General features: G+C 31.8%; 2 pseudogenes; both read right to left on the bottom strand.

Moving 5' to 3' along the window:
• Nucleotides 1-5678: 5678 nt before the first annotated feature.
• LOC149533706 (cullin-1-like) lies at nucleotides 5679-7582 on the bottom strand (annotated as a pseudogene).
• A 1967-nt stretch (nucleotides 7583-9549) lies between these two features.
• The window catches only part of LOC149533705 (FAM10 family protein At4g22670-like), a 37786-nt pseudogene continuing 36283 nt past the window's right edge, over nucleotides 9550-11052 (bottom strand).

Genomic DNA, 11052 nt, shown 5'->3' with positions numbered 1-11052 from the left:
ACAAGTGGCATCATAGGACTAGAGAGATAAGAGGAAAATGAATACAAATTAAAAGTTTAGAGATATTCAACATTCAGATATTGAAAGGATTATAAATTGAATGATATTATATAGTTTATAGTATCTTAAATTTTTCATTTTGAACTTCATTTATGGCCTGGGGCCTGAAATTTCAAATTAGTCTTAGAGACATTATTTTTACCTAAAACATGTAGTGTAATATATCATTGGAATTAGAAAAAGATAAACTATCCATTTTTGTAATCATTTTTTGTACAGGAGGTCACTAGGGAGAGGACCCAGTACTTGAGCGCATTCCAATATTTGTGATAGTAGTTGCTAACTTAATACCCACACTTGTTGATTTAATATCCAACATTTTTTACAAGATTGTACCAATAGATGTGACTTTAAAGTTGTTCTTGTTAATGATTATTATCCATAAGTGAATGAAAAGTGTCCATTTTCCCAAAAAACAACCAATAGTGTGATGCCACATCAGCTGCACAAGTATGGGGGTCTCCAATGCATTATGATTGGTCTCACTTTTTTTTTGTGCTGTTTTGGACACTTTGACAAAAAGCATGCTGATGTGGCACCATATTTGATGGTGTAGCTCTGAAACCTTGCAGGGGAATTGCCAAGTAAGCTACTATCAAAAAATGAGAGTGATTTGAAATTTCCACATAGGATTTTGAGAAGCATGAAGTTAGGGTGCACAACTACTAGGTCCTCTCCCCTAGCTAGAGTTATGCAAGGATTTTTCTTAAGTGCTGAATTTTTAGTTTAATTTAGTCAAGGCAATTTAGATCTGATTCCCAGTGAATTGATGAACTAAGTGAATGTAAAAAGTAGTAAAATATAGTTATGGGTACATTTTTTCATCTCCAATTCAACTGAATCAAAGAATTATTAGCATTTCGTGATGCTTTTTAGATATTTTAGTAATAGAAGGGTTGTTCATCATTGAGGAAAAGATATTTTGGGTTTTTTAAAAAATAATGATGAAAACCAAATCAGATCTCATGGGTAGAAAGATGAGAGAGGTTTTATAATAACAAGGAATGGAGATTCAAGTGGACACATGTCACTTCCAAATCAGATCAGAGATTCCATTCTTCTTCTACATCTTTCTCTTTCTCATCCATTATAAGGATTCCAATTTTTGGAGAAAATTTCTCACAACTATGATACTAGGGTGGATTGCTTTTACTTTACTTTTGGTCTATTGAGGAGAGCTCTAGCTATGAAGGCCACACATCCATTCTTGTACATATTTCTAGTTTCATTTCATGTATTGTTTCTCTACGATAATGAAGATTGATGATAGATCATGTAATATATCTCGTGTTTTATTTAGTGTTACTAGTTAATGTATTCAATCTTTCCAAGGATAAATATGAAAGGGGATTTATAATGAATTAGCTATGTTCTCTTATTCTATCTCCTAATTCTTCATATGCTATTAACTTTGTGATTGAATGAATAAGGTTCATTTAATTTAAGACAACTTGGATGAGTTGTGTGTCAGATCTATCATTGTTTTTAATTCAAGGAGTTAAGTAAATGGTTCAATGATTTGATAGGGTTTTTGGGTGTATGGAGGGGATACTAGTAAGAATGGATTTTGGGGATTTTAGTTGATAAACTTAATTGTAAGGAAATCAAGTTACACTATCCTATTGGTAGTGACTCTATGTTGCAATAGATAAGGCACTGATCACTAAATCAAATGCAAGATGAGACACTAGTACATTTGAGGCCATTTTTTGACCAAATTTTGACCAAATTCGACCAACCCCTTGGTCAAAAAATTTCTCATCAAAATTTCAACCAATAAGTTGGTCGAAAACTTTTGAAATTGCCAGCACATTTTCTACCAAGCATTGGTCAAAATTTTGACCAATACTCTGCAAAGCATTGGTCAAAATTTCAACCAATGCTTGGTCAAATTTTTTTTGAGGCTCACAGTTGTTGAGGTCCACTTCAGCAATAGCCCTTCCTATGAAATTGTTGTCTAAAACCTTTCTAATGAGATAATGTGCTATGAGCTCTTCATCGGTGGGATGGAATGTGAATCTTGGAGGCAATTGTGCATCACCCATATCATGACTGTAACTAAAGTTAAGAGCCTCTATTATTGAATTCTCTTCCCTATCACCCATATTCGTTTCCTTTGCTATTCACCATTCAATTCTCTTCCCTATCACCCATATTCATTTCCTTTGCTATTCATAATTCACAAAATTATGAATAGCAAAGGAAATGAATATGGGTGATAGGGAAGAGAATTCAATAATAGAGGCCCTTAACTTTAGTTAGAGTCATGATATGGGTGATGCACAACTGCCTCCTAGATTCATGTTCAATCCCATCGATGAAAAGCTCATAACACATTATCTCATTAGAAAGATTTTAGACAACAATTTCATAGGAAGGGCCATTTCTGAAGTGGACCTCAACAACTATGAGGCTTAGGGAGGGTTCAATTCCTTCCTTTATTATTCACTATGCATATAATCCGACACCCATTTAATCTCAAATGATTATATGTACTAAATGTTAAGTGCTCCAAAACCATCCATTCCATGCCTTCATCTATACACACTATCTTTCTAGTTTCTTTCTACTCGCACAACCATTTCATTTCATATGATCATCTAAAAATTGTGTCACTCTAAGCTCTCAACTATTTCCTCTTGATTGACTATCATATAACTAATAAATGAGAGCTTTGGGATAAGCTATAGGCATCCATAAAAGCATAAAGGATTTTCTCAGATGATGCAGATGAAGCAGTAGCATTTTCCCTAGGAGACATGCTTGTAAAATGGAAGAATAGATAAGTCATGTGAACTATTTTCCAAGATGCTTGAACTTAATGTGGGCAAAGGAGACTACTATTGTTTGTGGTTAAGGATCCTTTAGGTCAATGGAATCACATGCAAACTAGATGTGACATTATAGTAAGAAAACTATAATAAGATCTAGGAGCTTGCCTAGTGATCAGGGCTTGAGATTGGACACTATATGAAGTATTTGTAGGCATTTGAGTCTCAAGCATCACAAACTCAAAATCAAATTGAAAAGAAAACTTGGCAAATAGAACTAAATAAAAATAGTCCTCTTGAGTAAATATCAACATTGTATGAACAATACCATTACAGTGCACTAGACTTGGTACAAATATATTGTTGGCTAATTCCCATGACATAATGCAAGTTCCTAGGTACATTAATAGAACATATTGTTATTTTCCATTCTATTGCATAATTTATTATTTGTAGTTTATCAATTGCTTAAATCAGACAACCATGAGTGTTACATATTCTAAGCACTTGATAAAAATAAGAAAAATAGCAAAGAGCTTCTCTCAAAAAGTATCAGGGGTTAGTGATATGTTTAGCCAAAAGACATACCCCTCTTGTTAGAATCCACTATAGTCAAAACTTTCTGACATTGAAAACTAGGATATAGAATTTTAATTGTTCTTGGATTCAACCTATATATTTTTAATCATTTCCACATGCCCTCCATGAGTAGTCATTATATTTATAAAATTATTCTTAGTAATAATTACAAGGTGAGATATACATGTCAATAATCATAAAAAAGAGTAATGAAGTGAAGCAAGATACGAAACAAATTAAGAACCCAAATTAGATTTCAAGTAATATCCTAGTTTGGCATATTTCACATTTCTAGAATCATGAAAATTAGTTTCATAACAAAACACTAGAAATTAAAATTTACAATAGAAACAAAGATGGCCGTATTGATAAATTTTTAACTACAAAATATTGAGAAGAGAGCATAAACTTTATTACCTAGTGAATTATCTCTAGTGTGAGGTTAAATGTCACTCTATTTGTCTGAAAAAGAAAGTAAAGAATCCTTGCACTTGAGAAGATTGGCTTAAGAGTCCATGGTGCACTTTGATTGTTGAGCAAATCTAGCCTAGGCATTCACTTTGGAATGCCTGGAATGCTACTTTGATCACAAGTTCAAAAGCTAGTAGAGTGTTGAACAATACACAAATTCCAAGGAAATGAACACAATTATATATAGATGTGTAGATTCTTTGTAATGTCCCCTTTAGGGATATACTTGATCTTAATTAATGTTCTAGTACATGATTGCAATTCAATTTAGAGAGAATTGTAATCAATTAATATTGAACATTAAAATCAAGGATGTAGATCATATACAGATAATCTCTATTGCAAAATATAATATCCTAAATGCACTGAATCCAATTCTTCACATATTTCCAAGTAGCTAACCATATTAAGAATTTAATGGGAATGACTTGTAGGATGCCCAAAGACTATTCCTCATAATTAAGCCCTAAAGCACAAAAAAAACAACCAAGTCAATTGACTCCTTGGCCCATAAGCTAACCAACTATATGCTGGCTATTTAATTGAAGGAAGCCTAGATATTGGTTCTTCACAACTAAACCCAATTTGTGAGCATCAACTAACCAACCAAGTCATTTTGCCTCATGGGACATGAATTGAGTAGGTTGGGCCAGGCTACTCAATTGAAGAAAACTGACACTGATGCACCTCCCTACCACATTTCCTCGCTAATCCAAATATTATTTCTTGTAGGAGACTAGTATTTCTTGAAATATTGGCAATTTAATTTAATAGATAAATTGAGGATTCATAAGAGATTTCCTCAGGAGAGGAAAAAGAGTGACATCACTTAGGTGTTTCATCTTAAGTAACTCCTACCCCTTCATCAGATTGTGGTTCCTTAGAATTGCTACTATTTATGATTCATTTCTAGAAAATGATCACTGATCCTATGAAAAGTTGTGTGTGTGTGTGTGTGTATGCACTATTATAATTATTATTATACTCTAAGATGATATTTCATAATCCTATGTAGATGAGACTATAGATTTAGGATTGTAGCCACAACAATCACAAAACTTGTTATCTTATCAACTTGTCCATTAGAACCTTTTAATGAGGTAAAAAGATGCTACTAATTCACATAGGTGATTAGATCATATAAACCAAATGATTCCAATAGACTTGGCAAGTTGGTAAAATATTAATAGCAACATAATAGACGAAGTATTTGTATGTAACATCAGTCATATCCCATTGTTAGCTTTACTTCTTGAAATACTAGAAAATATTATTGAAATCATTTTCCTAGAAGGTGCAATAGAAAATTTAATAAAACCAAAAATCATTAATGTTGTAATAAAATGTTTACCATTTAACACACAAAATTGGAAAAGTAGCCACATTAAATAGACTACAAATATAAACAATTTCACCTTTTGAAATAGAATCCAAAATATTATAGATCAAATTCAAAAAATTTCAAAATTAATCATAATAACTTTGGGCCCATATCCAAAAATGTATGTTGGAGAAAAATAAACTATAACATTGATGGCATCAAAGCATCCATTGTCCCACTCAATAGATACAAATCCTAGTTATGAAAAATTTAAGCATTTAAAAACTAGGTTATACCACACTGACCAAAATAATGATTCAACTCTTTGGAAATTGGAGATGTTTAGGGTTATCCTCTAATCATGAATTCTCAAGAAACTAACCTTGTTACCAAGGGGCCTCGATAGCCTTCACTTCTTACATTAGTAATGATGCATTTTTGAAATATTTTTTATCATGATTTGATAATCACAACCCTCCACTTGCAGAAGTCAATAAAATGACTTCTACAACAAAGATCCTTAAGCACCCATTTGGGTAGTTCTAGGAAAGATATCTGAAAGTGTTAGGATATCTTTCTCCCTTTCCAAGTATTATTAGGTGATCAAGTCTTCAATTCACTTTTTGATTGCCTTGAAATCAGGTTGCATGAACAAAAATTATTAAATTTAGTAAACTAACAGCCTTATTTCATAAATTAACTAATTCATTTTTGTATCTAGCATCCAATTAGGCAATTCACCTTGAACATCTATCCAAGTTGCTCAACACACTCCATAACAAGTTATTGTTGTGCTAAAACTTTTCTACTCTTCATAATTCTTACAATTGATGCATCAATTGCATAATGTCTATCTTTATCCACATCCTCAATCAAGTTTTTTTTCTCATCCACTAGTGGGAGTGGAATCTGCAATTAGGTAGAAACCATTTCCCATGTGATCTCCACATGCATTAGTTTTTGTTAAAAATAGACAGGCAAAATAGTATACAATTTGTTATATCAAAGTTCATACCTTAATTATCCTCATCTTATTAGTGAACTTTGAATTGACTTTGAAGGCATCTGTTTGTGCCCAATTTTTGTATTTGGCTCTTTATTGAAAATTGTATGTTTCACATATGAAAGAGAATGCATCAATCTAACAATATCTTCATCGGTCAAATTCAATTGAGTCTTAACTTCTAAGTAACTTAGCCTTTCAAATGAATTGAATAGAAATAATGTTGATGCCTATGTATCATAACCACAAAGTAAGTTACACAAGGAAAAAGAAGTGAATTCTAGATATATCAAGGAAACTAACACTGATAAATGTGATGTATTCACTTTTCCTATTTCTGGTTTCTATAACACGTTAATTTTAGTTTTCCCTTAAATAGATAGCATAAGTAGCAAATGAATCAAATTATTGATGTATAATCATTAATAATAATGATATTAGTCATTGCTTTAACTTATCCTACCCAACTAATTCTTAACCAGAAACTGGAAGAAGAAATTCACAATAATGATTAGTGGAAAATGACCTATAATATCATTTTATATGAATCAAAGAATCCAACTATCAGTCAGTAATCAACCAAAAAGGAAATTACCTAGTAAGTAGTAACAACAAGTTCCATAGTCTTAGGGTAAAACTTCCCATTAATATTACAAGTACCCAGAGAATATATCCATGTAAGCTTTCTATGCTTTGTCTTTGTTTGATAGAATTGCTTGAACACCTCTACGCATCTTATGCATCTTACTTGCATTAAGTAGAAAAGGTCAAAATGTTAAATTGCTTCAAAAATTGACAAATTAAAAAGGTATACTATATACAAAATGGGCATACCATTTTGGCTAGTAGGTTAAGATCAAATGATTTGTAACTTGGGCAAAACCCAGTTGTCAAAACTATCACAATCAAGTCTATGCCAAGATGTGCTTGAGAATTTTCATTAAGTTAATCATCAAAATGCCCTTGGTTCTCCTTTGCTAATGTTAAATCTGTGACCTAAATATAAGCACAAATATTTTTACACAATTTACAATTATATTAACTTCATTGATAAGAATCAGAGTGAGATTTTTATTTATGTAGGATGCATCATACCATTCCATCCATTTTAGAAGTAATCTTACCACCACATTGTTGCTTCATCTTTGTGAATATGCTTCTTTCATGATCATCATTTGCACTTTTATCAAACAAGAGTCTCTATGCAAGCTTCTTCCTACAATTTTGACAGATATTAATTATATATCACAACACATAACAAGACAAAGTCCTAAATTTTAAAATAGCATTATATGGATGAAGATTGTCATTCATGTCATGAATTCTAGATGTGTAAAGTTGCATAGCTACACACAAAGAAAACTTGAAAAGACTCATTGTGTATGGTCTACATTAATAAATATTCACATATACATAGAAATTAATGCATACACAATAAGCTTAGCTATCCCAAACTATCTATCAGAGTATGACATATGAATTCAGTGTCTTCCATCCACGAAGGACTATCAATAGATACATGTTACTAAAAGAAAAATAATAACACACTATTTTGCAAATATTGATTTGTTCAAAAGAGAATAGCAATACATGTACTTATAAAAGAGGCACACTCATACAACCACAAGCCAACCCACATATTGGCCACACTGTTTAACAAGAACCAATAATTAGTGAAACATTTACCAATTCACTAACAAAAAATAGTAATCTACCCATTGCAAAGTTGATTAGTTTCTACACAATATAGTGTGTAATACTGATCAATAAAATTTTTGTATTCTAAAACTTTGTCGGATTAAAATTAAAGATTTTTTTTTAATTGCTACTTGACCTACCAATCCTCTTATTTGTCGAATTGTGGACCTAAAATAAGCTAACTTAGCTATGATACAATTACTATCATAATGAGCGTAGAAGTGAAAAATATGGAGCAAAACATGATCCATAATTGGTTTACATGGGCAATTCTAATCTTTACACCCAAAACCTGTATCTATGCCTAGCATCTTTAAGTGGACTCTTATTCCACTACAAAATATACTTAAATTAGTAGAAGTGAACATAAATTATGAAAACTTGTAGACTCATTTCTCCTGTGTGATTACTTTAAATTTAAGCATACTAATAAAAATTCATTTCAATAGACTAAAATGATAATAGTATTGTCACATGATTACAATTGCATTAAACAATGCCTATTAACTATTATGCATCATTTTTCTACTTTTTGTGAAGGTTCTCTTGAGTCATATATAGATTGTCAGATCAATAAAATGTGAAACAAAGAATGTGGATAAAATTATGAGCTTAAAGGCCAGCCTTAGGACCAATGCGGCAATGTTCAATGAATTTAATTACATTTCCTTTGAAGGGTATTTAATAGCAAAATCATACAAAATATTTCTATATGAAATTAGTTTTGAATTTACTAGAAATGGATTGTAAATAAGGATTGCTAGCCTTCTAAGTTCATGAGATCTCATGTACACTAACCCAACATGGATTGAACAAAAATCCTATCATGCTCATGGGTTGTGAGGAAAATAAGTGTTCCAAGGATTGATTAAGGAGGACAGTTAGTCTCCAAGGTGGGCTGAGGCATGGAATGGATCAAAGATCATACCATATTCATGGACCAGGAAGTGTATGATTGTTCCTAGGCCAGAGGGTCTTATCAAATATGCCACATAGAGATGGATGAACAAAGAATTCACCCATGTTCTCACAATACAAAGACAACCATCCTTGAGATTTATGTTTAGAAAAAATTTCCAACAAATTCTTGAAAATTTCCAAAATCTCTCTCCTTCATCTTGCGCTACCAAGTTACTGGAAGCAATGAAGTTTTCTATCATGGGCTTTGCAAACAAAAGGAGGTACAACATATCGCTAACTTATGAAAAAATATAAAATTATGATAGATAAATCAAAAAATTCTAGTTTCTAATTATGATGAAACAAACAAGATAGTTTTCAAGAAATCCTCTACTATAATTGAATCAGGCCAAAAGGACAATTGAAAAAATTAAATTAGACATTATGAACTCTTCCACATTATTCTCTACTCTGATTGCAAATAAAAAAGACAAAAACTTCAATTATTTTACAAGCTCAAACTAACCTTTCAAAAAAAGATATATGGACCAAAAACAATAAGAAAATTGCTAAGAACCAAATTTAATTTAGGACATGTAGACCAAAAGCACTAACTAATACTTATCAACAAGAAGTAAGGTGAACACAAATGTTAAATCAACCATCCATACAAGTTGATGAACAAAGCACCTTTCTTGCAAACCCCACTCCAACTAATTTCTCAACTAAAATCTAGAAAACATATGTTAAATCAACCATCCATATAAGATGATCAACAAAAAATTCAATATCTTGCTCATATTAGGCATTCCACTAGAGAAGCCACCAAGCATTCCACCTAGCAAGCCCCCCGGCTTTCCACCTAGGAAGCCCCTAGGCATTCAACCTGATTTCCTACCTGTTGAAGGTTGTTCTTGTTTCTTGGATTGTTCATAGGTAGCCTTAAAATGAATTGGGGCCATTATTAGCTATATGCATTATGAAAGTTACAAAAAAGGATAATAGTGTAGACTTTATATTACCTAAGCTTCAGTTTGTTGATTTTGCCTATCACACTCTTTCTTTCTATCATCCCTTTCCTTGCATAGTCACTCATATTTCTTGTGATGCTCTTCAATTTTATGTGCATTTGGTTCAACTTGTGTGTACATATCAAATGATTATCACCCACAATCTCTAAATGTTTTTTAGTATGCATATAGTTTTTTCATTACCTTAACTAAAATAATTGCAAATGCCTTGTTACCTTCTTTAAAAAAATTTCAATTTCCTCATCATAATGAAGACTTGATGCCAGATGTAGATCCTTGGAAACTTCTTCCAAATTACCAAGTATTTCTCTTGCCATTCCTTGTGCTTTATGGCCTTTGGCAGAGTCTTGGTTAATCTATAATTGATAATTCTAAACAATAGTCATTTAATTTTTTTTAAAGCAATTAAAACTAGATTAGTACAAAAAGAAATCAAACCATATATTAATAATATGGAGTATGTAACCTAGACATACCAAAATAGAAAATGTATCATATTCTAATAAATAGAACTCTACTATTATAAACATTGGATTAGATTGTTTGAAGTAATAAAGCACATTCCCCCAGACTTTAATATGGTTTGGAGGCAAAACCAAGGAATGGTGAAGTGCATTAATGCCTTAACAAAGTGATAGGATGAAAAAAAAAAATTCATAAGCCTTATTAAAAAGTTACAATACAAACATTAATAGCAGCATTAGCATCCCAAATGGTTGCATTGGGCTTCCTCATCTTAACATGTACAACATATACAAAATCATTATGTTGTCTCATATCAATAACTTCTTCTCATAGGATCTCTCATGCAGTCTAAGAATTATGCCAATATAGTAGACTAAAGAATCATTAAATTAGCAGCTATGCCTTCATCTTGGTTAGCATAGAGGATTGTAGATTTGGGATTGCACATAATGGTTTCTGTAAGATGGTTTATAGCCTCTTCCAAATCACTTGAGAAACTCTGAGATTAGAACAAATGCAAAAGGCATTCTATGTGATACCCTTCCAAAAATAATATATGATAACCACTCTAGGAATTCTATTAGAAAATAGTTTATACCATTTGACATTGCCTCCATTGCTTTGCCCTTGGCTGCTTGGGCAAAATCTTATTGCTCTTTAGTTACTTCAATAGAGGGATCTCCCATCTGTCAATAACTACATATGTTAATTAAGGAGTTGATGTTAATAGCATCAATCATGTAGAAGCTCCAA

Source organism: Cupressus sempervirens, chromosome 10 (genome assembly GCF_028749045.1).
Source record: "Cupressus sempervirens isolate cs-2001-9-10 chromosome 10, ASM2874904v1, whole genome shotgun sequence".
NCBI classification, from domain to species: Eukaryota; Viridiplantae; Streptophyta; class Pinopsida; order Cupressales; family Cupressaceae; genus Cupressus; species Cupressus sempervirens.
This window is presented reverse-complemented; position numbering and strand designations above follow the sequence as displayed.